Source organism: Sitophilus oryzae, unplaced genomic scaffold (assembly GCF_002938485.1).
Source record: "Sitophilus oryzae breed Bouriz unplaced genomic scaffold, Soryzae_2.0 scaffold_1429_pilon_pilon, whole genome shotgun sequence".
In the NCBI taxonomy this organism is placed as follows: Eukaryota; Metazoa; Arthropoda; class Insecta; order Coleoptera; family Curculionidae; genus Sitophilus; species Sitophilus oryzae.
In genome coordinates, this window is record NW_022146092.1 from 1,147,483 (window position 1) to 1,169,738 (window position 22,256).

Genomic DNA, 22,256 nt, shown 5'->3' on the forward strand with positions numbered 1-22,256 from the left:
CGTTTCAGATACTTACTCAGGTGGACATTAACCAGGGTGCACTAAATATCTCGTTATGGCTTGTTTAGTGTCAATGAAAATTTTTAGCAAAAGGTTTCCTGATCATTACCGCTTTAGCTTTGAGTATTTAACTACTACGCCAAGAAAAATACCTATTTTCAATTGATTTGAGTTATTATCTATTTGTGAGTTCATATTTTTAGACTTCCCTGTCACAGTTTATTAAAATATGTACCTACAAGTTAATATTCGGTGTCCATGTGTATTAATAAATCTATGATTGTTATCTTCTTTTATAAATTATAATTTAACTTTGTGAACTTGTCAAACTGTAAACCGAGCTGTAAACTTAATACAACTACACTTTTTGATAAAATAGGAGCCATGTGAATCTACAGGAGGCGAAAGTCAAGCGCTTTAGATTTTTTATGAGTTTTTTTTCTTTTACGGTTACTAATTTAAATTCTTATTTAACTTACAAAGTTTATCATTTTGTTTTCAAGGGCCTTCTAATAAATAAAATATGATAAACATACTTGTTATTACTCTTCTGTTTTGAAAATAATCATTCTGCTGTTTTTCGTAAACAAGAGAGTCTGATTGTTGTAAACAGCTGTAAAAATTGTAAGTAATTCATTATGCATGCAGCAAATAAGTAATTTATATTTATTGTTACATTTGTTACTAGTTTATTATGTAGAGAAATCACAGATAAGGGGGATACATGTAAATATATTATAGTATTCTTTTTATAGAAATACTTTTGACTTCTTCATACTCTACATAAATGGTTGACCTTTTATTTGACTCCAAAGAGAATGGTTTGAACAATTTCCTAAGACCTAAGAAGATACAAACCATTTGCCTATACTACGCCTATGATTTTATTAAAAAATGTCTATACTGTATATATACAGTCCTATGGGTATACCGCCACTTGCACTCAAGAAATCTACAAAATAAAATAGTTATTTTTTTTTTATTACGAGCGATTAACGCAACCGTGTTTACAAAAGATAACTATTTTATTTTGTAGATTTTCTTAGAGTGCAAGGGGCGAAATAAATACCCATAGGACTTTGTTGATTTTATTATTATTATCCGTCCCCAAATAATACTCAACATTTTTCTCTTCAAAACTTAACGAAGTTTTGTTTGAACTTTGCGCAGAAATGTGACATTTGTATTGTGATTTTTAGGTCTGCAAATGTGTCTATTTGATCATTTCTAGTTTTTGGATTCAGTAATATCGTGTAATATGTTTTTAAACTGTCAAAAAATATCAGCTTTTTACAACTCCTCTTTAGAACTTTACAGAACAAACAATAGCGCTATTGGCAATTTTTAAACATATTATGAAATAAATCAAAATATTACAAAAACAACTAGTTTTAAGTGTATTATATAAAAACGTTATAGAAACTTGCCCAAAAAATAAAAATAAAACAGAAAATAGAGAACACAGAACACATTTAAAATATATTATGTTATATGCGCCTCAGTTTTTGGAACACTCTGTATACTAAAAATAATTTTAAATTGTATACTTTAACATTCTCTAAAACATCTGAATGTGTCATTTTCTCATAATTTTGAAAGTAATTGAAATATTTAACTTTACGCTTTATCGTTGACTCTATATTGGCCGGATATTTTATAAAAAGACTGAAATGGAAACTTCCAATATAAAACCTGATATAGAGCTTTTTTGGAACCATGGAATAAACATTTTTCCCCATGCATTAATAATACTTTAGCAAAATTGAGTCAGTACACTTACAGTACGTTTATTATCTTTATTTTATTAGGTACTCACGTGTTTCCAGGATTCACTCCATGGTATCAGAACAAAACTTACACTAACCTAAAAATAGAGAGACACAATTAAAAAAAAATATGTACCGTAAAATGGGGTGAATAGAAACATAGGGGTGAATAGAAACAAAATTTCTGAAAAAAATCAAATCACGATTAAAAATATTCAAAGTAAAAAGAGTCGACATATCTAATTTTTCTATTATTTTATCATAAACAATTTTATTATTTATCATAAACAAATTTATTGTAAAAAAAAATTTTGAACGTATAAGTATTCAAATTTTAAACGTTTCAATTAATAAATAACGTAAATCACTTTTAAATTAAATTTAAGAAAAAAAAAATCAAAATTAATAAAACGTAAATCACTTATGAACAAATCATTATTTTAATTTCAAATTTATATTTCGAAGTTATATTACAAGTTATTTACTGTTGTCTTAACAGAGTATATCAAGACAAATGCGAAACTTTAAGGGGTGTATTCTTTGTTATTTGTCAACATTTTTAAAATAAGCTGAAGAGGTTGAAATAAACTATTTCTAATATTCGTTAATTTGACAAAAAACTGGAGCAACGGTATGGAAAAAATGGTTAGATTTGTATATTTAGAACGTTTTTATGACTTGCAATTTTTCCATTAAATTCATTATTTGAAGTTAAAAAAAAATGTAAATCATTATGTATTGGGACCAAAAAAATATTTTAGCAAAGAAGCTGTTCGCCTTAAAAACAGTTTTATTTTCTACTACTGTAAAATATTTTTACAAACGACATATAAAGATAATTGATTGACAAACATGTTTTAAGCTACCCTTCCTAAATCTTCCTTAAAATAAAAAGATTAACAGATGGGAATACATATTATACCGCATGATCGAAAAAAAAACGGCGTCCAGTTGGCTGGGAAATGGCAATCGATGACATTTCCCATATAAATTTACATTTAAAATGACAGCGATCTTCATTTCATAGCCATCGCTGACGCCGTTTTTTCGATCATATGGTATATCAAATAAAGTATTATTAGAAAAGCTCACTAGATTGTTTTCTAGTAAAAAAGACCTTATTTTGTCACAACAGGTGACATTTTTTTGTTTTAAATCAAGTAGGTTTTAAAAAAACTACAATAGGTAAAAAAGTTTCTAAACAAATAGAATATCCAAATTAATTTATTTCCAATGACAATAATGTGTAAGTTTGTAATTAAAGTTAGTTAATAAGAATAATAGGTGTAGTATATTTCAACATCATTCACTGGTTTTAAAAACATCAAAAAATATGCATGTGTTTTCATAGTATAAATATGAATTGTTCCTTACGTTAGTTCTTATTGATATAAAAGCAAAAAAGTATAAAAATTAAAAGCTGCAATTTTATTAAAAATATGTTATTCTAACACATATTTTTTTAACTGTAATGTTCTAAATTGATCAAAATATAAATGTTATTTTTTTCCTAGGAAAAATAAAACTTCATAACTTAATTTTCATAAATAAATTTATTTCTATTAAATTTTATAGAGCAATTTGTATTACAGTTTTATTTCACATATTTTGTAATACTGCTTCGGTGCAGTGCCCCATTGCTATCTGTGAGTTCATTTAAATTATGACGACATTACTGATCTAGAAGATAAAAATGTACCTAAGTACCTTAATATTATAATCAAAAATGGCTAATTTTGTAAATTATTACCTATAATGGTTAGATGAGTTATGAATGTAAACTTTTTATGCTGGTTTCTTGAAGTTAGGTGATATTAATTATCTTCGCATCATCATGGGCTCTAATCAACTGTAGAGTATTCGTCAATCAACCTGAAATATGTAATATTATTTACTTTATATTTACGAAAAATTATCATTTTCTTTTTATGAAAATTTTGAGTTTAAATTTAAATGTGATTAGAATAAATATACATCAGTATTTAACATTTTATCATAGGTAATATTCTATATATTACCTGTGATTTTATGCTAAAATGTTTAGTTTTGTGAAAATATTGCTTACCTATAATATTTAAACGAGTTCCTGAATGTACAATTTGTTTATCACGATGTCAAGTTCTAAATCTTGTATTGGTTGTCTAAAACTGTTTGATTTTGCTTAGTTATTTTGTATCCTATATTTTATTAAACAAACTCAAAATAATGTAAATCATTAAAGTTATTATTATCACTTATCATTATCAGTCATTATGTAGTTATTTGTTCATTTGTTGCTCTGTTTGTTATTGTTTGTTTTCAAAGATCATTTTTGAGGTTAATGTCATATGAAACTTTTCGTAATTAGGCAACTGGTAAATGACGTGTGACAATAAATTAATAAAATAATAATGAACGTATTAAGTTAAATATTTATATATTAATTTAACATATCTATTTCATGTTTATAAATTACATAATTTTTAATTTGGTATACCTTTAATTTTATATATTCATAATGAAATGAAAAATATTTCGATATAACGTTTGGCAACCACGCAACTGAAGTGCAAGCGACATCTGTGCAAGAGAAGCAAAACCTCCCAAAAAAGTGAGAAAAGAAATCTAAAAATTTCAGATTATTCAAATGTCACTCCAATATTTTTCCAAATTGGAGTGAAATTAGGGTGACAATTTTTAACACGTAAGGAGCCATCTGGATTATGTGTTGTAATACACAATAAAATGTAAAAACTATATTTTTATCTGTGGCAGCACTGTTTCTGTCAATCAGCTGATCAATAAATGTGAGATCGATTTATCACCTATTTTGTATGGCGCGAAAACTTTATAAATAAAATATTTATTTTTAAAGTAATACTTAAGCTAGTACATGTAAGTTGTTATATTATATGTATTGTTAATTATTGCTAAACCTACTTAAATATGTAATAATTATCTGTTTCTAATCACCTTGTTGGAAATAGAATAGATAAAAACCTTAACATCAATGTGTGTGTTTCTATTCTCCCGAATAGCAGGTGAATAGAAACACAAAAGTTATTTTTATTTAATATTTATATGCATATTTTTCAAAAATCAAATTATATGTATACGCAAAGAACAAACAAAGACCCATGTTTTAAAATATTCGGGAACATAATACCACATTTTTATCAACCGGTATATCGCTAATAGCCTACGAAACTGTTTCTATTCATCCCATTTTACGGTACCCATGAATTTAGCAATTTTTTTGGCAGAAAGTCCTATGCTTATAGAACAACAGTTTAAAAGAAAAAAATCCTTGGACACTTTTGAACCAAAAAAAAATCATGTAAAAGTGTCTAAAATGCTAACCAATCTAATAATATTTTTACAAAATCACAGTTAATTATTAAAATATAAAAACCACAGCTTAACACCCTCCACAAAGAAAAGTTAACCAAAGCAACCCAAATTCTAACCAATCTAATAATATTTTTGCAAAAATCACAGTTAGTTATTAAAATATAAAAGAAAACTGCATGATCCAATGTTTTTTTGGGTAACAGTTTACAAAACGGTTTTCCGCTATTTTAATAATATAAGAAATTTTATGCATACAGACACTTTCAAATGATTGTAGAGATTACGAACCTACCTGCGGAGCTTCAAAAAACGGTGTTTTTTCTTAATTTTTCAGTTTAGAAGCTTACGGGACCTGGGAGCGAATAGGGGTGCTGGGTGGGGTAAAACCACTGTGAGAATGATAATAGCTCCCATAGTGTAACCATAAAAAGGCGGATAAACCACTTTTATCAACGAAAAATGCAAAAAGAGAAGTATTTATTCACTGTTTCGATGTTTTAATATGAAATCCGTCGAGCGCTTCGCCTTCGCCTATGAATCAGCTGCTGCTGTTTGCGTTCCGAATGTTCCGATCGAATGCAACGTTGCCACCTCCACATAAAAATCGTAAATCCGCAGAATCAATTGCATACAATACACACTATTTTACCTTGAGCGACTTTTTTATATATAAGTTATAGACTCTTAAAACCATGCGTATAAAGCAAAAACTTACCTGCGGAAACAAGAAAATCTCCTTCGTTTTGTCCATTTTCGACAAAAAATTTTACAGGTTCTGGGAATGACTAGGGGTAGTGGGTGGATAGAAAGGGAATTGAAAAACAGAGTATTCCTCATAATAGTAGTCACTGTAGCACATAAATGGAAAAAGAACACATCTGTCACTTTTTAACACAGTAAATCGTTCGTAGAATGGTTATTGCGTTGGCAAATGAATGTAGAAGAAATAAAATTGCATTTAAAGAAGAAAAACGAAAGGAATTATTAGAATAATAGGAAAATATAATTAAACTTGGGGTGGATACAATTTAGCGATTTGAAGAAAGATTTGATGTATATCACAATTATCTTGATTGGCATTTTTGAATAAGAATTCAGCTAAATATCCAATAAAGTGGTGTTGCTTTCGACCATATCTGGGAATTGCACCGCGGACGTTCCTCCAAATTCTTTCAATATTCTGTGTATGAATATTAGAATCATTAGGATCGACAAAATGCAAAGAATGATTGACGGCCAAATGATTAAACCCTTCACGTTCCAAATTATCGTACGCTCTCCAACAGTCTGAAATAATGGTCGTTCCAGGCAAAATCCACTGTTTAATTACATTTAATAATGTTTGTGCAGTCCTGTCAGGAACAGGCACAAAAAACACTTTTCTTGATTCTCTGTCAATTCCACCAAACACCCATTGCCCTTCGATACTACGTCCTCTATTATATTTCCTCCTGCCGAATTTTGCTTCATCAATTTCTACGATTTTCCCTATTCCCCCAATTTTGTCCGAATGTTCAACCACCCACTGAACACATAATTCGCGGCAAAAAGAACTCCAATCTACAACTGTTTTCGAACTACAATGTAACTCCCTCATAATAAAGTTCTGTCTTGGAAATGGTAGTCTTAGCCACAACACCACAAAATAAACAATATCTTCCAAGGAAAGATGTGCCTTAGAAAACCAAGTGCCTTTCTTAGCACTTTTTTTGGTTTTACATTTACGGATCCGATTTTGGCGGCGATATGTCTTGGAACAAGTGTAAAACAAAGAATTAATATTAAGTTCAATAATATTGTCGCACGTAACACACGTCGAAAATCGACAAAGAACACCATGGTCCACTAAAAAGTCGATAAGTTGTCTTCGGTTCGAAGAAAGGTGCAAAAACTCTCGCACTGTAAAAGTACATGTCACACAAGGCATTTCCGAAAATTATTACTAAACGATTGACAAATAGAATATTATGCGTGAAACAGCATTCAACGTAAAAAAAACTCAACTGAACACATAGTCACAAAACATAGTAGTAAAAACCACAGATCCTCTTCTCGACCTTTGACACAGATCAATGAATAATATCTATTCTTATCAACTTAATATCACTATCGCTACCACATCCTAAATTCCTAAACAGCATTTTTTATTTCATTTAACTTAGGTAGGAATCTTAAAGTTATCTTACAAAGAAAGAAAACGCAGAAAAAAAATTTCAGAAAGAATGAAAACTTGGCAACAAAGCATAGAAATGTCAACACGTTAATCGTTATAAATACTGAGGGTATGACAAAAAAAGAAATATTTTATCCAATTCGTATTATGTATGTTTTTTTGAAATATTTAACATTATTTCCGTTGGAAAGTGGATAATTTCTGTGAAAAATGAATTATGAACTTGTATTGTATAGTAAAATTATAGGTATAAGTGTATGAGTCAATAAATATAAATAGAAGCGAAAACACGGCTCAGGGAAAATGCCGTTTTTAATAAAAATATGGATTTTTTCGTGTCTCCGCAGGTGGGTTCATATTCTTCATAATGAGTACAAAACAACTATATAATCAACGTCGACCACATTACAAAAATAGTGAAAAACCGTTTTGTAAACTATCACAGGAAGGTAATTATTTAGAAAACGGTTTTCGATTAAGTGCCCAATATTTACGAAAAAAAAAAAAAATTATCGTTTCTCCGCAGCTAGATTCATGTTCCCTACACACAATAGAACGTGTCTATGCAAAAAAAATCACGATTAGTGCTAAATTAGCAAAAAACCGTTTTGTAAATAATTACCTTTTTTTGATTTGAATCAGCCCTATTTACGTAAAGCTTTAATAAAAAACAAGAATAAGTGTAACATTCCGAGGTACTTATAGTTTACAAGAACCTATAATTAATTTTTTTTGCTAAACAAGATAAATAAATCTTTCTATAGTTAATTAAGTTTTTTCTGTTAGGCAAAATGCAAAAAATACTGTTCTTTACCTTAAATTAGGCTATTATCTAGACGAAAAGTTTCATTCTGTACCATACATAACATTCCTACAAGACAAAACATAAAATAAATTAACCTCGAAATTACATAAAATATTGACATTTAAGAGTCATTGATAATTTTTAGCAGTAATAGAAAAAAATCCGTGCAGTTTCTCTCAAACGAGATAGCAAGCGGCATTCCGTCTCCCCCGCTCTGTATCAAAGTTGTTGATGCTGTCCGCTGCGCGCAGAGATTCCATCGCGTTGCCATGAGACGCCATACCGACGCAAAACAAATACAATGACGCGTGGTCTTAAATATTAAAAAACTCGACCAGAAAATTATCAAAATTAGGTGTATAAATAAATATTTGTATAAACTCACCCCTTTAATAGACATTAGAAACTCCTAGGAAGGGTATTGTGTAAAGAAAAAACGCCACGCACGAGTATTTCCGCAAAAATAACTAGAAAGAAAAACGAAATATTTTTTGACAAGACTCCGACCTGGTTGCTTGTTCACGACTGGCAAAGTTATTGCGCCTTTTTGAGGTGTGCTGTGATGGATTGACAACCAATGAAGGAGTTTATTGTAATTATGATCTTAGAACAGACATATGTGATTGACGCGTTTTAGTTATTAACTGAAATTTTAATAAAAATATTATTGGTATTCTAGATAAATGTTTTTAGAATAAGTAATAAAAGGATGTTTTATGAAATAGATTATTGTATTATTCGACTTAATTATGTAATTTAATTATCATGATTGTAAAAAATCTTGGAAATAATGTAAAATAAGGTGCTTGGAGTTATACCACAGGTACTATTGAATTTTCTTTATTGAAAAAACTCACTATTTTCGGAATTTTGAATGTTTATTAGTTTAGAATGATTTGGAACTTTGCAAAAGATAGAAATATTTTGTAAAATTCAAATGTAGTTTTATATAAATTATATTGTAAAGCAGTAAGGAAAATTGTCTCATTTGCTGCAACTTTTAAGTAGACTAATCTTCAAATAATGATAAATTTACTCATGACTCTCAAAAAATGATAGTAATGAAATCGTTATTACGAGGTTGAAGATATATTTAAAAAAATAGACGTGAGGATACTTACACTGACAGTTGTCTGTCTTTTCAATTCACAAATAAATATTGTTTTCTGTCATTTTTTGGATGTTGTCTGTCGAAATCTTTCCTGGCTCGTTGGGTAGACTACACTGAACGATTTTATATTGAAAAAAAGTACCAAAATAAAAAAAAATAGAAATCAAATAGAGTTAGCACTATTTATTATTGAGAAATTATAAAAATATATTGTAATGTAATTGAGATGAGAAGATGAAAATGCAAGATATAACATTTTTTTCCCATTCTGACTGGCTTCTGTACTTACTTTCAGTGAATGTCATGCAGCAGCTTTGGTGGGAGTTACCGAATAGTACCGTATTGAAATAAAAAAAAAACGCCGTCCAGTTGGCTTGAAAATGACGATCGATGACATTACCCATATAAATGACAGCGATCTCCACTTCATAGCCATCTCTGACATTGTGCGTTGATATATTGCATTGAAATACCGTATGATCGAAAAAAAAGGCGTAAAAGATGTCCGGGGCATGACAATTAATGATAATTTTTACTAAAAATTGGCATAAAACATGTCAAAAATTACCACGATTTATAGAAATATTAAAAAAGGATAGAAACGTTTCCAGATACACAAATTTAATTCCAAAAAAATATCTTCTCCAATTTTAAACTAGATTATTTGAAATTCACTTTTACACAATATAAAAATAAATTACAACCTTCTTAAGGCCAACTAGCAGTAAGCGCCAAAAAATAAGGAATAGTACGAGCCAAGTAAATGACGTATATGCCTTTACCTCGCAAAAATTACCTTCGATTGTCATTTCCCAGCCATCTTTGACACCGTTTTTTTTGTCGTACGGCATTATGAGTTCGCACCTCTCATTCCTGTGGGTCGAAATAAAGAAGAGTATACGAGTAGACCTTGCCAAAATTATCATCGATGGTTGTTCCCCAGCCGTCTGTGACGCCGTTTTTTTTTCTATCGTATGGTATACTGTTTGAATATCAAATCATTTAGATTATTCTGGTATTATTTTCTCTATAGAACTATCAGAAATAGGTTTCTCCAACTTCGATAGTTTAGTTTTGATGATCTTTAAAAACATTATTGCAATTTTTTTACAAGTCTTCCAAAAACATTTCCCCTGAAAAAAGATCAACACAATTTTACTAAAATATAATAGGAGTAGGATGGATTTCTGTAATGTTTATCGTCATTATTAGTAATTTTTAGCCGACCATACCAACAGGTATGGTAGGCTATTAAGATCGACAAAAAAAGTGTTTTTTAATTTCACTCAAAATGAGTTATTTGGGTCATAAATGACCTAAATACAAAATATTTTCATGGTGTCTGTCTGTCTGTCTGTCCGTCTGTCTGTAACACGATAACTCAAAAACCGCTAAACCGATTTTAACCAAATTTGGCACAAAAATACTGTGGCACCGGAGAATCTGGCCATTAGTTTTTGGTGGGGGTGGGGTGTTGGTAAGGGGGTATGGGAGGGGGTTAAAAATTTAAAAAAATCGTAACTCCAAAATTACAGTAGCTAGCGAAACACGGTTTTCAATTTAAGATTAGGAATAATATTTGCAACAAAATCTGTAATAACACCAAAATCAGTCGAAGTCGCAGTTTTTGAGATAAAAAAAATGAGATATTGTTGAAAAAATTATAACTCAGAAACAAAACAGCTAGCAAAACGCGGTTTTCACTTTTATGTACGGAAATATATTTTAAACAAAATTTAAGATAATATCAAAGTATGTGTATTTTAGTTGTAATCGTAAGGCGTAAGGTGCCCTTTCTATTATAAGAAAATGTAGATTCGTTTGCTACTATAGTTAAAGATACATAACTGCATTTCAATATTAGATAAGATATAAACCATAAACGCAACTAATTCAAGAAGGACCGGTATTCAAGCTGGCCATTTCGTGTGAAATACGATTGACGGGACGTCCAGATAACCTATCAAGATTTAATTTAATAAACACCATTAAATAGGCTTCGAAACGTTCGCAGGAACTTTATTACGGTTCCGTCGCCATCTTTGGATTTTACGTTAATAATTCTCGAAGATTATCGAAAGAGTTACTATCCAAAGTAGGTTTATAACCACAACTAGATATCTGAAGATGGATTATCAGAGCCTTTTAATCTTTAAGATAGATAATGCATTATCGGCGAAGGCAATGCAGTTTTAATTTACTTTACTGTTTATGTTAAGTTTGAAAAGCTTTAATAGACATTATAAACGTTTAGAGTGAAGTAACTATTGCAATCAAGACTTTTAGGTCTTACTTTACATATTATATATAATGACCTTCTTAACTAGTTAAATCTATTAAACATATACCAGGTGTTTTTCAAAAACGTTTCACCCCTATAACTTTTTTATTTTTTTTAGGTATAAAAATGAGATTTGATATGTTAGTAATATGACATAAATGAGGACTGATTGACGTATTCAATAATTAGTTTCATTCGCTTTCTCTTTTATCGGAAATGACTACAACTTTTGATTTTTTTACTCTGATATTTTACTCTGAGGTTTTAACACAGCCATAGTTCTGTATGTTCACATTTAAAATGCAATTTTTTAACAGAAAATATCAAAGGTTGACGTATTTATAAAGGCACTCTAGATTGAAATTTAAAATGCTACTTTTTTAATTAAAAATGTCAAAAGTTGATGTATGAAAAGTCGTTGTATTGAGAATGTCATTTTCTATCAAATAAAGCAAAAAAAATATGGAGGGTACCATTTAAATATCAAAAGTTATAGTTATTTCCGGTGAAACAGGAAGTGACCGAAGTAATTACGTGAATCAATCCCGATTTATGTCCTATACTAACATACCAAATTTCGTTTTATTATCTACAAAACCCGGTATGTTTTATGGTAAAAATATAGTTGGTAGATTTTTATTACACTTTTTTTACACTTTGCAAACATAAAGCTATTTACGTGTTTTTCATATATATAACATTTTTCTTCTCTCTTGCTATCGGCCATATACAGGGTGTTTCAAAACATATGCGAAAAACTTCAGGGGGTGATTTCTTGTTCAAAATAAAGGGTAGTTTGCTTTATAAACGTTGGGTCAAAAGTCAACCATTAGGGAGATATCGCGGTACAAAGATGGCGGAAAAATAATGTTTTTATTTTTTATCTTGAAAACGAAAGAGATAGACTAACGAAATTTTTACGGAAGCATTACTGTTATGAAAACACACTTTCTGGTAATTTTTCACTTTTTAAAATGAGTGGAAGGGGTTGAAATAAAAATACCCCTATCATTCTTGTTAATGAAATTTAAAGAAAAATCTTATCAAACACATGCAAAAAAGTTAATTTTGATAGTTTAGTTTATTTATAAACTTTTTTTATCTCTTGTGTTTTTGATAAAACTCACCGATTTGAAATTAAAAAATAAAATGTAAAGCATTACATGTCAGGACAAAAAACATTTTTAGATAAAGAATCTAGTGCGCAGCTGTAATTTTTTTAGGAAAAAATCTAGTCGGCCGCTGTCACTTTTTAGGATGTTTCTAATATTGTTTTATTTGACATTTCCCTACTGCAATACGTTATTATCTAGATTATTATTATTATCATTATTATCACTAGATTCTTAATCAAAAAATATTTTTAGTCCTGACATGTAATGCTTTACATTTTATTTTTAATTTCAAATCGGTGACTTTTATAAAAAAATACAAGAGATAAAAAGTTTCTAAACAAACTAAACTATCCAAATTAATTTTTTTGCATGTGTTTGATAAGATTTTTCTTTAAATTTCGTTAACAAGAATGATAGGGGTAGTTTATTTCAACCCCTTCCACTCATTTTAAAAAGTGAAAAAATTACCAGAAAGTGTGTTTTCATAACAGTAATGCTTCCATAAAATTTCATTAGTCTATCTCTTTTCGTTTTCAAGATAAAAAATAAAAACATTATTTTTCCGCCATCTTTGTACCGCGATATCTCCCTAATGGTTGACTTTTGACCCAACGTTTATGAAGCAAACTACCCTTTATTTTGAACAAGGAATCACCTCCTGAAGTTTTTCGCATTTGTTTTGAAACACCCTGTATAGAGGTACAGGGTGGGTCAAATTCGACGCTTTTAAATGGAAACACCCTTTTCTATAGGAGATAGCAAAAACTAATATCGGTGTCTGGAGCTCAATTTTTGTCAAAAACATGATGGTGAAAACCGCATATCGATATCTGTTGCCGTTTCGGAGTTACGGGGTGTTTTTTAAAAATATGCATTTTTAACAAATCGCTGTAACTTTTTATTTAAGGCTTTTGATACGGTGGACCATAAAGAGCTACTGAAAACTTTGGAATGTGTTGGTTTTCGAGGGAAACCTTTAAGTCTTATGGAGAGTTTTTTAGCCGACAGAACACAAATAGTGAAAATAGAAAATGAATTTAGTAAACCTAGCATAGTTAAATATGGAGTCCCACAGGGTACTGTTTTAGGGCCTATTTTATTCAATATTTATATAAACAACTTATTTCATTTATCTTCTCATGGGAACATAATTGGGTTTGCCGACGATACTGCCATATTTTATAGCGACAAAAATTGGGATAATCTCAGAACAAAAGTAGAAAATGACCTACCACGCATTATTCATTTTCTAAGCAAAAAACGAATGACAGTAAATTTTGACAAAACCTGCTTTATACCATTCGGCATTTATAAAGACAGTCTTCCACTTTTTGAAAATTTAGAGGTAAAAAACACATGTCAATGTGTGAATTACACGATAAGAAGAGCAGTGAAAGTTAAGTATCTGGGTATTTTTATCGACAGTCACTTACGTTGGGATCATCAAATTACTTATATATGCCAAAAATAAGAAATTTATTAGCCATTTTAAACACCTAAAAAATATTCTAAACATGAAAGATCTCCAGATATTGTACCATGCCTTGGTTGAATCGCATCTGACATATGGAATAGTGGCTTGGGGTGGAGCCAGTAACACACACATACATAGACTACAGGTTCTACAAAAATGGATCTTAAAAATAATTCATGCTAGAGTGAGAACGTACCCAACAGAGACACTATTCAGGGAATCCAGTGTTCTGGATATTAAACAGCTCTTCTGTCGTGATTTACTTATCACACAGTACACTCATAGAGCAAGATTATCTCAAAGGAATCATCCCTATGAGACACGCAATAAAAAAAATGTCCAGTTGCCTAAACCAGTAAGAACACATACACAACATAGCTTCTATTACCTTGGACCAAAATTATATAATATGATACCATTGGAGCTTAGAACTACATCCTCTATATATGTTTTTAAAAAACAAATCCGTTTGTGGGTAATTATGAAGGGCAGATCGTTTGCTGATACTGTTATCAATTCAAGGATTTATACAGTGAGATGAAATACTAAGTAATTCTTTTCTTTTTGTTTTAGTTGGGTTAGGTTGTATCTAAGGGTCTGATTATTCCTTGTTAATATTGTTTATACTCTGTTTATGTTTTTAATTTAGATAATATTTATACGAACAAGTCTTTGATTTTATAACGTATACTATTTATTTATTTATATGTATTTATATGTATTTATGAATAAATTATTATTATTATATTATTATTATTTTTGCTATGGAAAATTTTGTATTTTTATGAAAACATTTCCAAAGCACCTTTTTACGTAGAATTTAATGGTTTAAGTATATATTTTTTTAAATTAGTAATTTAAGAATTATCAACAGAAAATTTGATTATTTATATGGGACACCCTGTATATTTTTAATTTATTGAAAAGAATTTAAAATTACCTTTTCAAAAATATAACACACTTGATATTTTGCTCGATTCCTCTTCGAGATATTAGAGTATATAAAAATTCGCCCGCTTTATAAATAAGTAGGCTTTGAACGGCACCGGCTGTAATGCAAAAAAATTCTAGCTGTGAGCATCAGTTAAAACGAAAATGATATTTGCTATGAGAGATGCAGAATTTTATAACAATTTAAAATATATTTAACCAACATCAACACATTTAAACTATATCTAATAAAAATAAAAATAAATGGCAAACCAAGACATGAGATTTTGCTAAAGGTTTTCGACATATCGACCGTCTTCTGTTATGGACAGACGGGTCAGTTTTTGAACATTTCTCGCGGAATACATTAACTCAGTGGGGGTGAAAGATACCCTCTCATAACTGCTAAGTATTTCTAATTCTTGTCTAAATTATACCGAAGAATAAGGAACCTTTATTTTTCGGCAAATATATCCATAGGATTAAATCCATAAGCACTAAGTCAGGCGGTCTCGACGGCCAATGGCTGGGATCTTGGTTAGCTATTCAATTATTCTTGAAATTGGCTGCAAAAATTTGCTGATAACTTCAGCGTTCAGAGGCGGTGCGTCGTCTTGCTGGAAAAATATGTTTTCGAGTTCCATTAAGGGCATATCATCAATAAGGGATCCAAAGCCTACTAGTTAAAAGTGGTGAACTTTTAATAATTCTGTATTTCGAAGGGGATTATAATAAAATATCAAGTGTGCTATATTTTTGGAAAGGTAATTTTAAATTCTTTTCAGTTAATTAAAAATATAGAGGGTGTCCCTAATAAAAAATCAATTTTTTTGTTGATAACTCTTAAATTATTAATTTTAAAAAAAATATACATAAACCATTAAATTTTACGTAAAAAGGTGCTTTGGAAATGTTTTCATAGAAATACAAAATTTTCCATAGCAAAAAAGTTACAGCGATTTATTAAAAATGCACATTTTTGAAAAACACCCCGTAACTCCGAAACGGTAACAGATATTGATGTGCGGTTTTCATCATCATGTTTTTGATGAAAATTGAGCTCCAGACACCGATATTAGTTTTCGTCTATTTCCTATAGAAAAGGGTGTTTCCATTTAAAAGCGTCGAATTTGACCCACCCTGTACACAGTCTAAATCCTGAAATGTATGGTCTTGGTTTAGCAAATTTGTGTTCAAATAGAAAGCCATTTAGAAATTTGTCTCCAAGCATTCTCAACCTAGCTGCTTCTTACTAAAAGAGATCCTTTGATTTTCGAGGGCTTTGTTTTCCTGATGATATTCTCAGAATACTGCAGTAACTGTAATTCAGTGCAATTGCATTTAAATGCATAGTCAGTTTATTTTTTCCCAGGAACACGTCTCTGATTATTTTTCATAAAAAAAATATAAATTTTGTATTTTTCGAAAAAAAAATTTTAAAATTTTTAAAGTTTCATTTAAGACATATCTTGATAATTCAGCAGACCTAGGTAGTAGAACAAGTGGTTCTGAAAATTTAAGCAAAAAATAATTTCTTTTAATTTTCAAAGTGAAATCGCTGGACTATTTTGCACTTATTTGAAAAACGGCAAAGAGAAAATATATTTCTTTTAATCTAATCTAATCTAAGACTCATCCAATACTATTTAACAGATCAATAAAGATTGTTTAGGTATAGATATAAATATGTGCATGTATGAATTATATATAATTCAAGTAATTATAGTAAAATTTTATTCCAATCTTACTCTACAGCATATGCCGATCTGGTCATCGAAACTGCGTGGCCTGGATTTTAACGTGTAAGACAGTGATGTAGACAGCTTAAATGAAAAATGAAATGTATCAAAAAGAGATAAAAGATAGGTTTATGTATTTCTTCAAATGATTGCATCAAAATTTCAAACCGCACAAGTAGGTGATTGCGAAAAATGTTAATTTTACTACAGCTGTAACATATTCTTAAACAACTAACAGAACAAGTCTAACAGAAATGAACATTATTGAGTAGCTTAGATACTATATTAGCTTCGTTTATTATTTTATTTCCCGACGACACTGTATGTCGCTTTTTATTTTGTCTCTCTCTCTCTCTGTCAACTGGTCGTATATCTACCCTATCTCTGTCGTATGCATTAAAGTACAGCCGACGGAAATAAAGTGACCAGAGCTAGTATAACTGCGACATAACTTAATATTGTATCAAAGAAGACAGTTATAGTATATGAAATATCAACGCTTATTTTATAATTACACAAAGTTTTTTTCCTTGTTACTATTAAATTTTAATATCTCCATAGTTTAGAGCTGAAATTAATTTTAGTTCTGTTATAAATAACCTTAATTTGTGGCGACCACTGTGTTTAATAAATAGAAGGGAAATTGAGAATGGTATTTCGAAGAGACCACACACATTGCGTTCCGAGTATGAATGAGAGAAAGACTAAACATCATACGATTTCTTGAAAATTATATCCAGTCCATCGACTTTTAAGGTATTATGGTTATTTTTTTAATATCCCATATTAAATATGCGACTTTTTACTTAGTCTTGGAACACCATGAAAGTAATTCCACTTTATAGGCCCTCTAGATATATGTTTAGTGTTCTCAAGAGATATATGTGTATAATAAAGCCATTTATTGCTTACTTACATTTATGTTTATTGCTATTTTCTGGTATTTACATTGCGATTTACTATTTGCGAATATAAAATCATACTTTTGAATGATTGAAATAGAGGGGCAATGGCCCAGCTACGATCACTGAAGTTAAAACAAGAGTGTCAGATTCCGAGTTTCTCTACTTACCGCTCTGGTTAGATATGGTAGTTAGATTGAGTGAATAGCGTATACTAGATCTCGCCACCTATATAAATAAAGACATAGTAAAAGAATAGAGTGGATACAACAAAAAACCTAGGTAATAGATGTCATCCGCAGATTCAAGTCCCTCAAATGGCAATGGGCAGGACACCTGGCAAGAAGACCGGATGACAGATGGACCACAAAAATTACAGCATGGTACCCAAAAGGAATTAAGAGATCTAGAAGAGAACCGAACTTGAGATGGGACCATGATATTAGGAATTTAGCAAGGATAATTTGGGCCCGCATAGCCAACAATAGACAACAATGGGCTCAACTACAAAAAGAGTATGTAAGGGAGAATAATTGGAAATGGTTGAATAAGCTGAAAATTATGATGTTGATGATGATAATTGTCGATTTGATTGATTATTAATAAAGTTACTCTAAAATATTCTATATTTCATGCATATAACACCAAAAAATACACTTTGACAATTAAGTTCTTTAAGTCCAATTTCTCTTTCTCCGAGTTTCTAATTTCCAAATATTATTCAGTAACTTTTTTTCCATAAAATAAGCTGGACAACATACTTACATTCTACGTAAAAAAGTTACATAAACAAAATAACCTTCAACTCTTATAATGTATATTTATGCCTCTATTCCCTGATTCCTATACTATGTAGGAATCAACCTAAAGTCTGAGCGACTAGAGAATGGACGATTTCAACAGTCATCATCGAAAAATGGTCGGAAAAGATAATTTACTTTTGAATTAACATGGCAAAGAATATCTGTCACTATCACATAATTTTCATTGGCCAGATTATAAGCATAATCCTTCGAATAGCATGTTGGGATTCATTTGTCATACAAAATCATAAAATTCCACAATCTTTTGCAAACTTTATTAAAATTTGCTGATTATCTGATGATTAATAAATTATACCAAACATAAAACACGTTATTCATCAAATCGTTAGTTTATTTCATCTCTAAGAACTCCTTGAACTTCACTTTTTGTTACAAAAAAAAAATAGATTAAGACAACAGACACCCATTATAGTATTAAAAAAACCGACGTTATTACATGAGGAAAATAGTCTCCAACTTTCGAATCTGATTTTTTTACACGTGTTCGTGGCAAGAGATGCATTATAGTAATTGTGATTTAATCTTAGTAGTTTCGTTCTTCTTCATTTTTGTTGGTAAATATACGATGTATATACAAGGCTCGCCTTGACTTGGCCATTGACCTGCATGAATCTTCTTTATTCTTCGCATTATCAATCATCGGATCTTCAAGATGGAGCACAGCGTCGACGAACAAAAGAATTGCGGGAAAATATTTGTATTTTTAAGTAGAGGATTGTGTATTTATTAAAATATAAACGTGGGTAGTGATATAATACACTTTACATTTTTTGTTATTAAAGGAAAAAAATACCTAATTTACATATAAATGGTACATATATGTATACGAGGATGATTTATTTTTTTATAGATAAGGCAATCTTGTGAGAGTCTACTCCATATTATGTATAGTTCATATCAAATAAACTTTTAGTCACGTGATTAAGCTTGACCGGCACAGCGTTGCCCAATTTTACATATTTTCTTTTAATCAAAATATTTTGGGAAACAAAAATAAATTAATATTAAATATACAGGGTAGCGCACCTCATTCGCCTCGATTGATTATACGAAAAGGGAAAGATGTAGAAACAAAATATTTTATGGGTATATGAGGGGACGTAATATGCACAATTTAAAATTATTTTGAAATGTACAGGGTTGTTTCAGAACTAAGATCCATACCAAAGTTATATTTTTTTCTTATGGAACACCCGGTATTTTATTTCATTTTTGGATTCTTGGACCCAAAAAAAGGTATTTATTATAAAGGTTAAATATGTTTAAAATCTTTGGTTTTTGAGATATTGAAAGATATTTAAATTTGCATGCTACAATAGAATAGATTATTAACACCCTGTACATTACTTTTCAGAATTAGTTCTTGTGCTGAGTTTAAAGGTAGAGATATAAACTTTACAGAAAAATGTTATTCCTTCCTTAAATATATACAGGGGTATCAAAAATTGCTAGTCTATTTTAAATATTTATTTTACATAAAAACTTCGTTATTTCAAATGCAACACTATGTATTTTTTTAAATAAGTCGAAGCAGATTTAAATGCTCTTTCAAACTATATTAGGGTTTCCTATACCTATCTGGCTCAGATTTTGAATAAAAAGCGATTTTTCAATAAAATTGTAATCAAGATGGCTAGTGTTGTCATGGCATATTTCTAGTGACAGTAGCGATTTTCAAAATCGAAATTAGTTTATGGACTTATTTAAATTTATACCAGTTTATTTTTATTTACTTTACCTACAATATTTTATTAAATAATATTTATTAAATATGTGTTTATTATTCTATCAAGAAAAACGAAGAAGTAGTCTTTAAATTATTTTACGATGACTTGTAGATACATGAATTTTCTATAAAAGAGCCAATTACGGCAAATTCATTTTCTTCACTTCCAACGACAGGTTTCTGCCTAATAGGTTTTTTTATAAAAAACACTACCATCAGGCGAAATAGGGTAAGAAGTTTTTCAAAGAAACTCTTATCAGGAAGATTCCTATTTGGATATCTTTGAGCATAAGCCCTTGAGGCCAAGAAGCAATTTTCCTCACAAAATAATATCACTAGTAACACATCTGTTCGTTCTGCCAGCAGATACTGCTTTATTTTTCTTGATAAAATAATGAATATTTACTTATTAAACTATCGTAGGTAAATTTAAGTAAACTGTTATAAATTATAAATAATAATGTCCATAAACTAATGTTGACTTTGAAAATAGTTACTAACTGTCACTAGAAAATTGCCATGGCGACACCAGCCATCTTGATTACAATTTTATTTAAAAATCGCTTATTATTCAAAATCTGAGCTAGATAGATATAGGAAACCCTAATATAGTTTGAAAGAGCATTTGAATCTGCTTCGATTTATTTAAAAAATACAGGGTGTTACATTTGAAATAACAAAGTTTTTATATAAAATATTAATTAGAATAGAAAAAAAAAAAGATCTTAAAATAGATCAGCAACTTTTGATAGCCCTGTATAAATTTAAGGAACCAATACCATTTTTCAGTAAAGTTTATTTCTCTACCTTTAAACTCAGCATAAGAATTAATTATGAAAAGTAATGTACAGGGTGTTAATAGTCTATCCTATTGTAGCATGTAAATTTAAATATCTTTAAATATCTCAAAAACTAAAGATTTTAAACATATTTAACCCTTATAATAAATGCCTTTTTTTGGGCCCAAGAATCCAAAAATAAAATACCGGGTGTTCCATAAGAAAAAATATAACTTTGGTATGGATCTTTGTTCTGAAACACCCTGTATATTTCAAAATAATTTTAAACTGTGCACGTCTATTCCTAAACACATATATTCCTAAAATATTTTGTTTCTACATCTTTCCGTTTTCGTATAATCAACCGAGGTGAATGAGGTGCGCCACCCTGTATAAACAGTTATTATTTACATCAACAAAACTCACCTCCTTAACAGGACTTAAGGGACATAAAGGGCCATCACTACCGCTGACCCGTTCAAATATTCTACTAAGGTTGCAATGTTTTTTTTGCAACCGCTATTAAGCTATCTTGTACACTTCTCACTAAAAGAGGTTCTAAAAAGAACAATCTTCGTCTGCAAGGTCTGCTAGTAAAAATGTTTAAGCTTAAAGCTCGGATTAAAGTATAATGACAATGTTAGGAAATAAATAAATTAATATGGCAACTTGACATTTTTTACAGTAGAATTACCACCTGAATCCCCAGCGGGAAATTTAAATTCCAGTTAGCCGATTGTGTCAATGGTTGGCAACAATGAATTTAAAAATCGCGCCCTCGATTGCCTAACTAAAAATTTAATTGGTTAGGTTAGTTATCACTTATAATTGTAATATACTGACGTGGATACGTAAATAACTAAAAAAACTGTCCGAAATATATCAACGGATAGACTATTATCTTATTTTTTTATTGCATGCGCGGTACTGCTACTCGATCTATCTTTGTCCATGAACTATCGTCCACACTCCGAATTTGAATATTAATTGTAAAGATTTATACCGATTTGCGATTGATGCGATTGGATTGATTGGAAATACGTTAATTTTTAATGTGCATGCACCAAATAAGGTCCTCGGGAAGGACAGATCTGTTGAACATTTTATAATTGCAATAAAGAAGGAATGAAAATGGCATGTCGCGATGATGCTAATATTTTTAATGCCCTTTCTAATGATAATCTTATGACGTTGATATATCTACGTAAGTATACAGGGTGAGTCTTAAATAAGTGCAAATATTTTCAGGGCGTATTGGCGTATAGTTAGTTCTCAATAAAAGAAACATATTTTCTTTTTAC

The 22,256-nt window shown here is 30.0% G+C and overlaps 1 protein-coding gene and 1 long non-coding RNA gene across 8 annotated transcripts in view; one reads left to right on the top strand and one right to left on the bottom strand.

Annotated features, from left to right (window-relative positions):
- Positions 1 to 22,256, top strand: part of LOC115876227 (TOX high mobility group box family member 3-like) — a 348,643-nt gene that overhangs the window by 292,183 nt on the left and 34,204 nt on the right. The gene's annotated exons all lie outside the window — the stretch shown is intronic.
- On the bottom strand, positions 2,973 to 3,953 carry LOC115876228. The gene is made up of 3 exons (XR_004049118.1): positions 3,832 to 3,953; positions 3,517 to 3,638; positions 2,973 to 3,446 (listed from the first exon to the last, which is right to left on the bottom strand). It is a non-coding gene; the product is annotated as an uncharacterized LOC115876228 (long non-coding RNA).